Below are 14,928 nucleotides of genomic sequence, written 5' to 3' on the forward strand. Positions count from 1 at the left end.
TCTGAGATCTTTGAGAAGTTGTTTGACTTAGTAAAATTGGAGGCTGTGGTTTCAGACAGACTTATCTCTAGCAGTAACTGCCTTACTATGTAATCTTGGGCAAAATTAATCTCTCTAAGCCTCAGTTTCTTCATCTGCAAACAAGGAATGCAATATAACCTAATTCACAGGGTTATTGAAAATCATAACCGGGATGATCTATACCAAAGCCTTAGCATAGCACATGAAACAATGTTAAATTCCAAAGATCCGATCAAAACAAAAAAATAAAACATTGTCATCCAAATTAATCTTATCCATAAAATGGAGATAATAATAGCTCATTTTAAGGGATGTCGTGAGGAATACATGACTTTATGTATGTAAATTGCCTAGCAAAATGCTTAAAACAAACTAGATAATCAAAAAATGATAGCTATTATCCCCACTGGATTTACCATTGAGATGAGGTCATCTTTTACTTGCTTAGGTTTTAAAGTGCTTATGATTTGGAGCCCTCTGGTGCTCATATTGCACACTGCAATTTTGGATAAGTAGGTGGTAAGCAGATTTTGATCAGTATTTCCTCAAAGTATCGTCATTTACATGCTATTTTTCCATATCCAAAAAGCAGTTATTTAGTTAATATTTTTATGTAAAGAAAAACTCATCTCCCAAACCAGTTTTCTATTAGTCATAAATGTAAAATCAGTAGGTTTTTAACATATATAACTGTTAAACTTATAATAATTACATAGAAAATTCAATTTCAGGGGGCGCCTGGGTGGCTCAGTGGGTTAAGTGTCTGACTTTGGCTCAGGTCATGATCTCACAGTTCTTGGGTTTGAGCCCCACATCGGGCTCTGCACTGACAGCTCAGAGCCTGCTTCAGATCTTCTCTCTCTCTCTCTGCCCGTCCCCTGCTCACCTGCTTGCTCTCTCTCTCAAGAATAAGTTAACATTTTATAACAAGAAAGAAAGAAAGAGAGAAAGAAAGAAAGAAAGAAAGAAAGAAAGAAAGAAAGAAAAAAGAAAATTTCAATTTCAGTACCAATCAGAATTATATCTCATACAACATTTTGGGGAATTTCATTTTATATCAATAAATTTCATGATATGAAGAGTTAAGGAAAGCTTCACAAAAGGAACAATTTAAAAAACAAAACCAGAATCCTAAAGAATTATGAGACATTAGTTTGGTGGGCAACAGGACAAAGGACTTTCCCAACACAGATTAAAGTACAACTAAAGATACAAAATTGTGGAAACGCTGAGTCATTGGGGAAGCTGCAAGAAGTTACAAATGCACCCAGATGGCAAGTGAGTAATTGGCTGGTGGCTGGTCATACATGAAGAGAGGTGGGTCTGGCCATAGCAGGGAGAGCCTTCTGTGCCCTGCAGAAGTCATCATGGAAGAATAGAGTTCCATGATATTTTACTAAATGTTTTCCCTCATCACCCCCCAAAATACGTATGTGTAAGGGGTGGAGGAGCTTGTGGTGTCAAGTTTGGGAAATGCTGAGCTAAACCAAATTAATCAGCTAAAACTGCAGGAATGAGGACACTGGGTGGCTCCGTCTGTTAAGCGTCCGACTTCGGCTCAGGTCATGATCTCATGGTCTGGTCTGTGAGTTCCAGCCCCACATCGGGCTCTGTGCTGACAGCTCAGAGTCTGGAGCCTGCTTCAGATTCTGTGGCTCCCTCTCTCTGCACCTCCCCTGTTAGCACTCTCTCTCTCTCTCTCAAAAATAAATAAAAATTTTTAAAAAACCTGCAGGAATCATCACAGCACTATAAAACTCTAAGAGAGAATTATAATATGCAGATTTCCCAGCAATATGCTTAATTTTGGAGTCATTTCTTTAATGTTGACTTATTTGTTTATATTTATTTTGGAACAATGTATATAGTATCAAGCAGAATAAATTTTGAGAAATGCCCCTAAGTTACGGAGGGTTTTTGTTTTGTTTTGTTTTTTTCACAAAGACAGTAATAACATGATTAGATCTGTGCTTTAGAAAGATCACTGGTTCCAGTATGCTGGCTGACTTAAAGGGAAAAAAAGAAAAAACTAGAGGTTGGCAAATGAGTGAGATTATGGCTGAATCACCAGTCATCCACATGTAGAAAACATAACACGATCACTACATGTCATGAATTTTAAACTATGAGAGTCAAAAAGAGCTTCAGGGCATCACAGATTTGAAGGCAGTAACTTATGCCATTAAAAAAAAAGAATACTCATTAAATAAAGTAGTGGATCTTATTGGAAGAAATGACATAACCTAGGAGACATAACCAGGCGAGAATTCTCAGAATGATATAGAAAGCAGAAATCAGCACAACAGTCAGTAAATCTAAGTAACAGCAAATAGGGAATCGTGATGATAGAATAAGAGGTATAATAAATACTCAAAGGCAACACACAAATATTAGACAAAATTATTTTCTTTGTATCTGAGTAACTATCTTGTGTACTTCAAACTTCTCTTGCTGGTTTTGTTGAAAATGACAGATCGAGGCGGAATAGTTTAGCTTATGAAATAGAGGAAATCAATTGAGAATCTTATTGTGAGTTATCAGAACTAGAATGTGTGTGTGCGTATGTGTGTATGTTAGTGTGGGATCGTGTTTTGGCAAAAGTGGGTTAGAGATAGGGGAGGTAGAACGAAAAAGAATAATAAGTCAGAAAACAAAACTCCTTGAATAGATGAGGAGTAAAAAAGAAAAGGAAATCTTTTTTCTACAGGACATTGAATTATTCAAGCAGTCCAATGAATCCCATTTGCTCTCAAATTAATTTTATGCCCCAGCATTTAGAGCGGCTGCTATATTCATTTGACAGTTATTGGGAATAATTCCACACTTTCCTTACTAAACTTGTTTGAAATGTCACATTGCTTGAGAACTCCTGCAGCCTTGTCAGATTGTGTTAATTTTCCTCATTTTCTTTCTTGTTTTTTTAAGTTTTATTTATCTATTTAAGTAATCTTTACAGCCAAGTGGGGCTCGAACTCATGATCCCAAGATCAAGAGTCGTATGTTCCAACTACTGAGCCAGGCGGTGCCCTGATTTTCCTCATTGTTCTAGTGAATACTTTAAACTGTTGACCCAGCTCATGAATACAGCACCCCTTTACTTCCTTCTCTGAAAAGTGATTGGTTAAAAGATACCAATCTCTTAGCTACACGGGAAGTGAAGAAGCTTCATGCAGATGTAAAATCAATGTATTTTTTTCTTTTTTTTAATTCTTCTTATTGACATTATGCAACATTTATTTCAGGTGAAGTTAATCCATTAAACTTGGTTTTAATTTATATTGACACTGAATATTCCCTAATATTATTTACAGAATACACTTTGATAGTAATGTTTTAACTGTCCCAGGAACAGAGAGACAGAAAATGAGAAATTAAAGGCAGTTTGGTATGTGTGTTAAGAATACAGGAATACAGACTAAGGAATTTAATCTGGATTCATATCCCAGCTCCATTGTTATTAGCTATCTGACCTCAGCCAGTTAAATAATCCAAGACTCGGTTTCTGTCTGTAAGTGAGGATAATAATACCAGAAAGAATAGAGGAGAATTTTTTAAGTTTATTTATTTTTAGAGAGAGAGGGAGAGAGAATCCCAAGCAGGCTCCACACTGACAGTGGGAGCTCAATCTCACAAACTGTGAGATCATGACCTGAGCCAAAACCAAGAGTAGAATGTTTAACTGACGGAGCTACCCAGGTGCTCTGAATAGAGGAGAATTAATATTCAAAATGATTAATGACTGAGTGTTGTCTGGACTTGATTAAAGAGTAGCATAACAAATCCAAGCATAAAAATATAATTAAATCCAAATGTAGACAAATATTGAGAAACTGCAGACCAAAACACCAAAGACACAGAGATCATTTTAAAAGCAGCCAGAATGAAAATAGAGGCGACTTACCAAGAAATAAAATTAGTGTGACAGCTAGCTTTTCAATTGCAACAATAGAAGGTATAAGACAGTGAAATAATATTTTAACATGTTGAAGGATATCAATTTTCAACCTGGGATTGAAAAAGAAACTTTCTTTCAGAAACCACTGAGTAAGGGATTTCTGAACATTGTACAGGATTGCAGAGGTGAGATCTGAGACGCAAAACAAAACAATAATAATAATAATAATAATGGAAAAACACAACAAATAAATAAGGATATAGAAAAATAATGTTTAATCATAATAATAATCATAATAATCATAATGGAAAAACACAAGTAAATAAGGATATAGAACAATAATAATGTTTAATCTATGAGTTAAAAATAGGGGCGCCTGGGTGGCTCAGTCGGTTAGGCAGCCGACTTCGGCTCAGGTCATGATCTCACAGTCAGTGAGTTCGAGCCCTTCATCGGGCTCTGTGCTGACAGCTCAGAGCCTGTAGCCTGTTTCAGATTCTGTGTCTCCCTCTCTCTGCCCCTCCCCCCACTCACACTCTGTCTCTGTCTCTCTCAAAAATAAATAAACTTAAAAAAAATTTTTTTTTTAAATAGTATGACAGAGGGGAGCCTGGGTGGCTCAGTTGGTTAAGTGTCCAGCTCTTGGTTTTGGCTCAGGTCATGATCTCATGGACTGTGGGTTCAAGCCCTGCCTCAGGCTCCGTGCTGTCAGTGCAGAGCCTGCTTGGATTCTCTCTCTCCCTCTCTCTCTGGCCCTCCCCTGCTTGTACTCTCTCTTCCTCTCTTTCAAAATAAATAAATAAATAAACTTAAAAAAAATAATATGGCAGGGGTCCCTTGGTGGCTCAGTGGGTTAAGTGGCCAACCTCAGCTCAGGTCATTATCTCACAGTTTGTGAGTTCGAGCCCCACTTCAGGCTATGTGCTGACAGCTCAGAGCCTGGAGCCTACTCCAGATTCTGTGTCTCCCTCTCTCTCTGACCCTCCCCACTCACACTCTGTCTCTTTCTCTCTCTCAAAAATAAATAAACATTAAAAAAATTTTTTTAATTAAAAAAATAATATGACAGAGCTAAAATAATGGAGCCCAATTGTATATAAAGTAGAAAGGTGATCAGTTAAAGCTTTCTAAATTCTCTGTATTATGCAGGAGGATGAATGTATTACCTAATTAGACTTTCTTAAATATACATGTGAAAATATGAAGGATAATCATTAAGAGTCTAGAAGTATTGTGCCTATAGTGAAACAATTACAAGGAAGTAAATGGAATAGAAAGAAATACACAATTCAGAACAAAAATTAGAAAGAATAAAATGTGTATAATAACATGGCAGAAATAAATTAAAACAACATAAATTGTCCCCTGGCTGGCGACAAGAGCATGTGACTCTTGATCTCAGGGTTGTGAGTTCAGGCTCCATGTTGGGTGTAGAGATTACATTAAAAATAAAAAGTAGGAAAAAAAAAGAAAGAAAGAAATTAAAACATATGAGTAATTGCAGTCAATATTAAGGGAATAAGTTCTCAGACTATAAAAAAGAAACCATCTTGCTATATATTTTTCACAAGAGACAACAGAAAAAGGTTGAAACTCAGAGTTGGAAAAAGTTATATTGAGTAAATAGAAACCCAAAGAAATGTAGTATAGCTATACTAATATTTATGAAAACAGATTTTTGAGGCAAAATAAAGGACACCATTATATCAAGATAGGAGATTAAATTCACTAGAAGGATGTTACAACTCTAAATAGGAGACATTAACAACTACATCATGATAGTGAAAATATTTAATACACAATTCAGTAATAAATTGTGCAAAAAATAATAAGAATATAAGAGATTTTCAGTACATATTGAACAAGTTTGATCTAAAGAACATGTAGATATTTATGAATGAGAGTATACACATTCCTTTAAACATATATGGAAAATTTACAAATATTGACTACATTTTTTAGGTGATACAGCACACTACAACAGATTTCAAAGGAGTAATGTCATAAAGACTACATTTGTTAAACATAATATAATTTAATTGGAAAGAGAAAACAAAAAGATAATTTAATAAGACCCAATATATTTAAAAGTTAAAAACATAATTCTGAAAAAATTCCTATGTCAAAAGAGAAATAAAAATTAAAACTTATATTACTTAGAACTGAATCATAATAAAAGTACTTACTGCATGGCAAATATTGAGCTATCAGTATAGTGAAGTTTAGAAGGAAATACATGGGGAGCCTGGGTAGTTCAGCCGGTTAAGCGTCTGACTTCAGCTCAGGTCATGAACTCAAAGTTTGTGGTTCAAGCCCCATGTGGGGCTCTGTGCAGACAGCTTGCAACCTGTTTCCGATTCTGTGTCTCCCTCTCTCTCTGCCCCTCGCCCACTCGTACTCTGCCTCTCAAAAATAAATAAAAATGTTTAGAAAAAAATTTTTTAAATAAAAATAAAAAAAGAAAATAGAAAAGCAAACATGAAAGAGCTAATCATCCAAGAAGTCAGAAATATAACAAAGACTAACCCAATGGTGTCGAAGAAAGGTATTAATAACAGTAGTAAGGATTAATGAAAGAGAACACCAAAGAATCACTCTATTTGAATAAAATACAGTCATGAAAACAAGCATATTGATGAATTTTGTGCAGATAATTATAAAAATCAATATTGATCATATTTGCTCATTCTATTCTCTAGGCTTTAGAATCTACAGAGCATTTTTACATGTTGGCAAAGATATGGAGCAAGAATTCTTATACACTGCTAGAGAGTATGTGTGGAAGTGGAAACAATTTTTAAAATAGTTTGGAGTTGTATCATCAAACTGAATATTTGATATCCTTCTACTCCTAAGTATACACTAACAACAATGTTCCATAATTACGCCAAAATGAGTTTACAAAAATGTGAATAGTCCCCTGGTTTATGATAAGCAAAAAAGAGAAACAGCTCAAATGACATTTGAGTGGAAAATGGATACATAAATTATATTATGTATTTAATCCAACCAGTATGACACCTGTTCCTTTCCTTAATGTAACTTTAAAAATTATATGTTTACTTTATTCATTGAAAAACTAATATGTATTCATGAAAGCATAGCTGGGAAAACACAGAAACCAGATCACTCATAGTCGCATAACACAATAATTGTTAACATAGATTCCTTCAGTTGTTTAACAACATAGGTTCCCTGGCTTTAAACATGGTTGAATTACATTTTTGTTTCTAATTTTTACCTTGATTTTTTATTTTGAGAACCTCGTATCATATTATTTTCCATGCTACTATACAGTTTTTGTTTTCTTATCTATTCTTTGGAATTATACTTTTAAAGGACAGTTCTTGTTCTCTAAGTAAATCTATCAATTTATTTAATAATTATCCCACAATTGGGACTGTTGGGTTTTTGCAAATTTTTATGATAATTTTTCATAAATATATTTTTAGGCATATATTTCTTTTCTTTTTTTTTTTTAAATTTAGATTCAAGTTAGTTAACATATAGTGTAGTATTGGTTTCGGGAGTAGAATTTATGATTCATCAGTTACATATAACATCCAGTGCTCATCCCAACAAGTGTCCTTGTAATGACCATCACCCATTTAGCCCATGCCCCCACCCAGCACCCTGACAGCCGACCTCAGTTTGTTCTCCATATTTAAGAGTCTTTTATGATTTGCCTCCCTCTCGGTTTTTACCTTATTTTATTTTTTCTTCCCTTCCCCTATGTTCATCTGTTTTGTTCCTTAAATTCCACAAAAGAGTAAAATCATAGGATATTTGTCTTTCTCTGACTGACTTATTTCACTTAGCATAATACACTCTGGTTCCATCCACTGCATAAATTTGTTTCTGGGCTTAGAAGGAATGTTTGGGTAGATTTTCATAAGTGGGTCCTGGGTCAATGTTACCTATTGAAAGGATTATACCAATTTATCTTCTACATTACCCATTTCACTAATGTTGGCATTGGGTTGGCAAGTGGGACCATTCTGTTATAAAACATAAAATTACAGTTTTGATGTTACTTCTAGTCTGTGTGAATGATACCACCTTCCCTCCAGTTGTGCAAGTCTGGAATCCTGCTCATCCCCTGTGCATAACCCAATAACACATCTTACTCCTTTCACCTTCTACATATTTCTCAAATCTCTCTGCTTCTTTCTGCTTCTTTTATTTTTTTCACAAACAACCCCCTTGTCTCTTATGATTCATGTCCAATTGCACAATCTTTTAAAAACTTTTTATTTTATTATGAGATATAAAAATAATAGTGAAAAGCAAAGTATAATATAAACTCTGTGTGCTTACTGACCAGTTCTATCAAATTCTTACATTTTTACCAGTGTTGTGTCAGATGTTTTTAATGACACATTACAGAAATTACGGAAGCCCTATGCACCTCTACCTGCCCCCATTCCCTCCTTGTCTTCCACGTTATCCTGAATTTTCTTCATTTCATTCCTGGGCTTCTTGTAAACCTTTTAAATATGGCTTTATCCATCAATTTTTACAGAGCATCGTTTTGCATATTTTCAAACTAAAGAGAAAAGAGATTACTGGATGTGTGGGCCATCTGGCTGTGACATCTGTCACTCCATTGATCCCCAGGGTTGATTGGGTTGATCTGGCTGGTTAGGCGTGATTCCCCTTCCTCCCTCACTGCTCCAAGTCTGTCCCTGACAAAGCTGAGCAAAGACGAGGATGACCTTCCCTGATAGAGGAGGACCATTCGTCTGTCAAGGATAAGCAGGTAGCTATGCGCCCCTACTAGAACCGTCAAACAAGCTCTCAAGATCCATTTGTAGGAGATCCTGAGTGGTCAGGTTTCCAAGACTCTAGACACATACAAATGAGGCGCTGCATGGGGCAGTTTGCCTTTTTTTTTTTTTTTTTTTTTTTTTTTTAGTCTTCCTTTCTTTAAAAAAAGAGAGAGAGAGAGAGAAGAGATTACAGTACTTATTTGGCAAGTAGCTTTTTTGCTCAGCATTATATTTTTGAGATTTAACCATATTCGTAGTTCCAAATGTTTATATGTATACATAAATATATATATTTGTATGAAACTATATATATATATATATTTCTTTGATTTCTAGTGAATTTGAATATTTTTATTGGTTTATTGAGCTTTTTATTTCCTCTTCTTGAATTGCCTTTTCATTACCTTTGCTTATTTTTATTTTTCTTAATGTTTATTTATATTTGAGAGAGACAGAGTGCAAGTGGGGGAAGGGCAGAGAGAGAGGGAGACACGGACTCTGAAACAGGCTCCAGGCTCGGAGCTGTCAGCACAGAGCCCAACATGGGACTCGAATTCCAGATGGCGAGATCATGACCAAAGCCGAAGTCAGACGCTTAACCAACTGAGCCACCCAGGTGTCCCAACTTTGTCTATTTTTATTGGGTTAATATCAATTTGTCTGGATTTGTAGGTAGCTAAGTCATTCATCCTTGACATTTAAAATTCTAATGTTAAATGGTGACTTTCTTCTCTTCCCAGACAATGTAAGAAACTTAGAACATTTAAACTCCTGATATACATGCAGTTGTGCAGTGTTTTAAAATTTCATGTGGGGCATCTGGGTGGCAAGAGTAGGTTAAGCATCCTACTCTTGATTTTGGCTCAGGTCATGATTTCACAGTTTGTGAGTTTGAGCCCCACTTTGGGCTCTACGTTGACAGTGTGGAGCCTGCTTGGGATTCTCTCTCTGCCCCTACCCCACTTGCTCTCTTTTTCAAAATAAGTAAAAAAAAAAAAAAATTAATTAAAAAAATTTCATATATATGTTAAACCCTGCAGAACATTATTTTTATTATATTATACAGTCAATATTTATTGTGCTTTACCACTCTTATTCATCATTTGCTTTTCATTCCATTCTACATTTCTGACCTGCCGTCTTGATTCATTTTCTTTTTCCTGAGTCACATCCTTTCCTATTTCCTGAAAATTTGACAGTCAGCACTCACAGGCCAGTACAAGCTAGCTCCAGTACTCCACTGGTTTCATTATTATATTTTCTGAAGTTCCATGATCTATGGATCCCTGAGTTCAATATTGATTGATAAAGTATTATACACACACTTACTACATCATTGAATTTTATTTGTCTTCCTTTTACTTAGAACTTTTGCACTGATAGTAACAATTTTGCATGATTTTCTTTCCTAGGAGTATCCTAGGAGTATGATATGGGTTTTCATATCAAGGTTATAGCTATACAGGTCTTTTAGGGTCTAGAGATTTCATGCCTTTTCCTATTGTCTTTATTGCTAATTTCCAATTTGCTAATTTTGGTTATTTTTGATGGATAGAAGTTTTAATTTTTGAAGCCAAATATATTCATCTTTTTCCTTAAAATTAATTTCTTTCACATCTAAATTTTTAAAATTGCAGGGGCGCCTTGGTGGCGCAGTTGGTTAAGCGTCCGACTTCAGCCAGGTCACGATCTCGCGGTCCGGAAGTTCGAGCCCCGCGTCGGGCTCTGGGCTGATGGCTCAGAGCCTGGAGCCTGTTTCCAATTCTGTGTCTCCCTCTCTCTCTGCCCCTCCCCCGTTCATGCTCTGTCTCTCTCTGTCCCAAAAAAATAAATAAATAAATAAATAAATAAATAAATAAATAAACGTTGAAAAAAAATTTATTTTTAAATTGCAAAAGTTAATGGAATAGTCATTTAAATTTGTTTCTAGTTTTTCTTGGCTTAAAAATATTTGGTATAAAAAGTTTGGTATTTTAATTTCCATGGAATTAATTTTGATGTATGAGGTGAAAAAAAAATGTATAATTTGAAATTTTCAAGTTCCTAATCAGAACCTTTAAAAAAAGTGATAAAAATTCTTGGATTTTTTTTTTTTTAATTTTAAGGATGAACTTTTAAAAATTCACTAAAAACTGGGGCTGCTGGATGGCTCAGTCATTTGAGCTTCTGACCTTTTTCTTTTTAATTTTTTTTATGTTTATTTTTGAGAGACAGAAAGACAGAGTGTGAGTGGGGAAGGGTCAGAGAGAGAGGGAGACACAGAATCCGAAGCAGGTTCCAGGCTCTGAGCTGTCAGCACAGAGCCTGAAGTGGGGCTTGAACTCCCAAACCGTGAGATCATGACCTGAGCCAAAGTCGGACACTTAACCAACTGAGTCACCCATGTGCCCCTGAGCTTCTGACTCTTGATTTAGACTCAGGTCATGATCCCAGGGTAGGGGGATCAAGCGCTTATGTGGGGCTCAGCAGCGTTGAGCCCTGAGCCTGCTTAAGATTCTCTCTCTCCCTCTGCTCTCTCCCTAGCTTGTGTACTCTCATGCTCTCAAGAAAAAAAAAAAAAAAAAAAAGAAAAGAAATACTAAAAGCTATTTTACAAACTTTCACAATAAAAATAATTATTTTTATACTTAAATATTCTTTAAAGTTTGAAATTTACTGATTATAACTTTTTATAGATGAGCAATAAAATAAAATTTACAGGGTTTTAAACATAGAATATGTATTTGACTGGAATTAGTAAATGTAAAATGTAGATAATTCCTGGGTTAGTTATGACAATACTACATAGGATGTGTTTGACTTACTAATTTTTCCCATATGATTTACTTCATCAACTTATTCCAGGACAGTTCTCTAGAGAAATAGATTTCTCCTTACTTGTGTGGAGGACTGACTACCAAAAAACAAGAACTTCTAAGAAAGATCTCATGAAAATCTTTTTCTCTGCACAATTCTATAAGTGCATTTTCCCTGCTAGCTTTCATTTAAAAGTTTAAATATTAGGTGGGATGCCTGGGTGGCTCAGTCGGTTAAGCGTCACACTTTGGCTCAGGCCATGATCTCATGATTCGTGGGTTTGAGCCCCACAGGGTGTTGTGCACTGACAACTGGGAACCCAAGAGACTGCTTTGGATCCCTCTTTCTCTGCCCCTCCCCTGTTTGTGGTCTCTTTCTCTCAAAAATAAATAAACATTAAAAAAATGAAAGCTTAAATACTAGAATACTAAATATTAAAATATTAGAATATTTGAATAATTGAAGTTTATACTAATTTTAAGAATTTTTCAGGGGTGCTTGGGTGGCTCAGTCAGTTAAGCGTCTGACTTCGGCTCAGGTCATGATCTCATGGTTCATGAGTTCGAGCCCCGCATCAAGTTCTGTGTTGACAGCTCAGAGCCTGGAGCCTGTTTCAGATTCTGTGTCTCCCTCTTTCTCTGCTCCCCCCACCCCCACTCACACTCTGTCTGTGTTTCTCTCTCTCAAAAATAAACACCAAAAAAAAAATTTTTTTTTCAATTTCAAAATGATCCTTTTTTTGAGAGAGAGAGAGAAAGAGCTAAAAAGCATGAGTGGGGGAGAGGCAGAAAGAGAGGGGGACAGAGGATCTGAATTGGGCTCTGCAGTGACTGTAGCAAGCCCCATGCAGGGCTTGAACTCACCAACCGTGTATCATGACCTGAGCTGAACCGAAGTCGCTCAACCGACTGAGCCACCCAGGTGCTCCCAAAATAATCCTTTTTTAATAGTTATTAATGATGGGTTTATTTTTCATTCTTCCACAAGTTTGTGGGAATGTTGAGTAATATACCTTTTTTCACATTCAAAATTAAATTTTTTCTTTAATTTTTATAGGTTGCAAAATGTTAATTTTGTTGATTTATTCACATCCGTAGCAAAGCTTTCTGATTGGGTCTTAACTGAAATAAGCATACTTACCAGGCCAGGTCCTTAAATTTGACATAAGCTGGTATAACACAGGTTACGTCAGTAGGCTTTTATTGCCCTACAACACAGTTTCTGTGATCAATTCAGATTGTCTATCATATTTATTTAAGACCCAGTTAAGATTACCTCAGAATGTGAAAGTCACTTTGAAATTTTGGAATATAGCTATTATGGCCACCAGTCTTTTGCCTTTTGTAGCGTTGCTTGTGATCTATCCCAGGACCATGGACAATAGATATGTGTGCTATCAAATATCACCTAGACTCTGCTCCTGCTCCTTTCACTATCCCTAAGGACCTTACCGATGACCTTTGTGATGTTTTACGTAACCTTTTTCTAATTTTTCGATGTCACCTGTAAACAATGAAGCCAAAAGTGTCTAAAACAGAATTGGGTAACACCTGGCTTTCTGTTTCTGTTTTGTGAGAATGGTGTGGTAATATCCATTTATCTAGAGGTCAAACTGACAAGCGCAGCCATTGGAAACACAGCCGCTAATCACAAGAGCTCTCTATTCAGCAACAAGCTGTAAAGAAATTGAACCATTGACTAAATGGTCAAAATTCCTCCAAAGAATGAGAAAACCGAGTAGTGAGGGAATTGACTTCGTGGTAGAGGACTTTGTCCTTTCTTTCTCTCCCTTTGTGCCTCTCTCTTGGAGTTCTCTTGTTTCCATCACCCCTGCCATGTCCTGTACTCATCTAGCCCTACTGACAACACATTCCTTTTTTTCTTTCCTTAGTGCTACTGAAAAAGTTGAGCATTTTTGAGAGGAAACATAATAAACACTAAACAGAAAAAAAATACCAAAAGATAGACAAAAGAAACGCAAGCAGCCTGAAAAAGCCAATCTTGCAAACTATAGGTTCTGGAACCTAAGCAAACCAAATGCTAGCCATGAAATGACTGGTGCAGGCCTAGGCTTTTTTCCACCATCTCTGATTCCTTGTGTCTGATTGTCTCATTCCAACCTGAAGGCCCATATAAGCAATGTCTTCCCAATCCTCTCTGTTTTCTCTCAGGAAAAGAGTTTGGGCTAAGAACACTGTCACTCTAAGGTCGAGCGTTTCCTTGGGCAGAACCGGTATGGATTGGTTTCACCTCAAAAACAGAAAAAAACTTCCAGTACTTTCCTTATGCAGAGTTACAGAGCAAGAGCCACATCATTCATTCTGCCTTTTCTTCCTCTTGCCCTTTCTCTTTAGGAATAAGGTAAGACCCCTCTTAGTCTTTCCTTGGACACTGCATCTGTTTACACAGCATATTAAGAATGACTGATGGATGACATCGAAGGACAATGGAAAAAGATAAGACATTTCTATGTAAAGACATTTTTATGTAGAAATGATGGGCAAAAATCTCATCCCTGGTGAAACTCAGGGCATACTGATACTGTGGGCCTCACTCTATTACACAGGGTGATGATTTTTATTCATAATGACTGCATCTCCAAGAGATAGTTAAAACCATGGTTCTCATCTGGAGGTGACTTTGCCCTCCAGGAGAAACTTGGCATTGTCTGGAGACGGTTTTGATGGTCACCACTGACGAGTTGCCACTGACATCCATTGTGGAAAGGGCAAGGGTTCTCCTGTATATCCTACGACACAACAAGGCATTACCAAGTAAAACATGTCAACAGGGCCGAAGTTGAGAAGCCCTGCATTAAGACCTTAAAAAACTAATACATTTTTAACGTATTTTACAGATTGCTATTTAAAAATGATTATAGGGGCGCCTGGGTGGCGCAGTCGGTTAAGCGTCCAACTTCAGCCAGGTCACGATCTCGCGGTCCGTGAGTTCGAGCCCCGCGTCGGGCTCTGGGCTGATGGCTCAGAGCCTGGAGCCTGTTTCCGATTCTGTGTCTCCCTCTCTCTCTGCCCCTCCCCTGTTCATGCTCTGTCGTCTCTCTCTGTCCCAAAAATAAATAAACATTGAAAAAAAAATTAAAAAAAAAATGATTATATATTTCAAGGTTTTAAAGCCTAAAGGAGTAACCTTTAGTATTCATGTGTGTAGGAAGTGGAGGGTACAACTAAATAATATGTCCCTTTATAGTGAAACAGAAGTAGCTTTATCTTCTAAGTCCTCTGAACATCCATGAATATTTTATGGATCCTGGGACTATGTCTAGAAATTTTGAAGGAACTTAGGAAAAGCAAAATGTGTCCAATAGGTTTTTTGCGAAGACTTTTATATAGTATAACCAATTTATTGAGGGGTATCAGGTTTTTGAGGGATAAACATGAAATATTTGTACTTTTTTTTAATGTTTATTTTTGAGAGAGAGAGAGAGAG

At 36.3% G+C, this 14,928-nt stretch overlaps 1 protein-coding gene across 1 annotated transcript in view; it reads left to right on the forward strand.

The window, feature by feature from the left end:
* The first annotated feature begins 8,650 nt into the window (after positions 1-8,650).
* Positions 8,651-14,928, forward strand: part of TPD52L1 (TPD52 like 1) — a 108,518-nt gene continuing 102,240 nt past the window's right edge. The window contains exon 1 of the mRNA XM_045499465.1: positions 8,651-8,675. The gene's annotated coding sequence lies outside the window, so the exon portion shown is untranslated. The remainder of the gene's footprint in view (positions 8,676-14,928) is intronic.

This window comes from Leopardus geoffroyi, chromosome B2 (genome assembly GCF_018350155.1).
Source record: "Leopardus geoffroyi isolate Oge1 chromosome B2, O.geoffroyi_Oge1_pat1.0, whole genome shotgun sequence".
NCBI classification, from domain to species: domain Eukaryota; kingdom Metazoa; phylum Chordata; class Mammalia; order Carnivora; family Felidae; genus Leopardus; species Leopardus geoffroyi.